A 1,442-nucleotide genomic window follows, 5' to 3' on the forward strand; every position below is an offset into this window, starting at 1 on the left:
GTAGCGTTGATGTGTAAATAATTAATTAAGTATCTGGTGACAAATACGTGTGGGTATAGACGATTTGTTATACAGTAAGTACAGTTGTATGCAGTTAAATCCTAGAGGCTACTATCACTTTAATCAGTGAAACCTACCTAGTGACGGTAACGCCCCCTACCGTCGGATCGACGAGTCGATTTAATGTGATCAATTGAAACGGCATTAGCCGAGAATAACGATGTTATAATGCCGCTTGATGTGTAATCAAACGCACAGTGGCTAACGAGCAATTAGACATTGCTAATTCTTTAATTAATGGCACACCGCAATTGGTTAGCCCAGCCTTTTTTCTAGACGCGAGTGTGTGTGTGTGGGGGGGGGGGGGTGCGTGTGTTGTGTTGTGTGTTTTTATCTTTTCTTTATTTTTTTTCAGGTCCCCCACAATGGATCACCACGTTGCCGTCGTGTGGGGGCTTGCGTACTCCTGTGATTCTAAGGTCGAGGTCAGCAATGGTCTAACCATGCTGAACCGGCCAAGGAAGAGGAGTCAGACTAAGAGTGATCCAAACTTTGCACCTACTTAATTATTATTACTTTATGATTTCTTGACACCTGTAGGACCTGTACATGTTGTCAATATTTTATTGTACATGTGTATGCTACAGGTTTTTTGTCATGGTGGTCAAAGAGAATGATTTTGTACATTGTATTTTGTTCCATATTATGTTATCGTTCATGATGTTTCATTGTTGTGACCAGCTCCACTTTGCAGGTTTTAATGACATCGATGTGGAGACTTGTGGAGCCACCCAGACACCCATTGCTGAGTGTCATGCTGGCATTAGATCAGGTAGTTATCGTCATTGTTCTTCTCTATTAAGATAAATGTGTGACTGAGTCGTAACTATCGTCTAATAGATCATTACTGCATCTTTTCTCTACGGTTTAAATTCTATTCAACTCGATAGCTGAACTGATAAAAAAGAAGCATGTGTTTTTTTTCTTATTTTGTCAGGTGATGAGTCATCGTTGTGGTCAGTGAGGAAAATTTTTAGTCTGTGTATGCCACAAGTTTTTTTGTCATGGTGGTCAAAGAGAATGATTTTGTACATTGTATTTTGCGGTCGTGTGTATCGTTCATGATGTTTCATTGTTGTGACCAGCTCCACTTTGCAGGTTTTAAGGACATTGATGTAAAGACTTCGATCAAGCCACCCAGAAACCCATTGCCGAGTGTCCATTGGTAGTTGTCGTAATTTTTTATTCGCTATTAAGATAAATGTGTGACTGAGTCGTAACCATCGTCTAATAGATCATTCCTGCGTCTTTTTTCTACGGAGACAATTCGATTAAATTCTATTCAACTCGATAGCTGAACAGATAAAAAAGACAAGCATGTGTTTTTTCTTATTTTGTCAAGCGACGATGGATAAACTGCCTTACAACCATATCAACTGGTT

Source organism: Priapulus caudatus, unplaced genomic scaffold (assembly GCF_000485595.1).
Source record: "Priapulus caudatus unplaced genomic scaffold, Priapulus_caudatus-5.0.1 Scaffold1942, whole genome shotgun sequence".
In the NCBI taxonomy this organism is placed as follows: domain Eukaryota; kingdom Metazoa; phylum Priapulida; class Priapulimorpha; order Priapulimorphida; family Priapulidae; genus Priapulus; species Priapulus caudatus.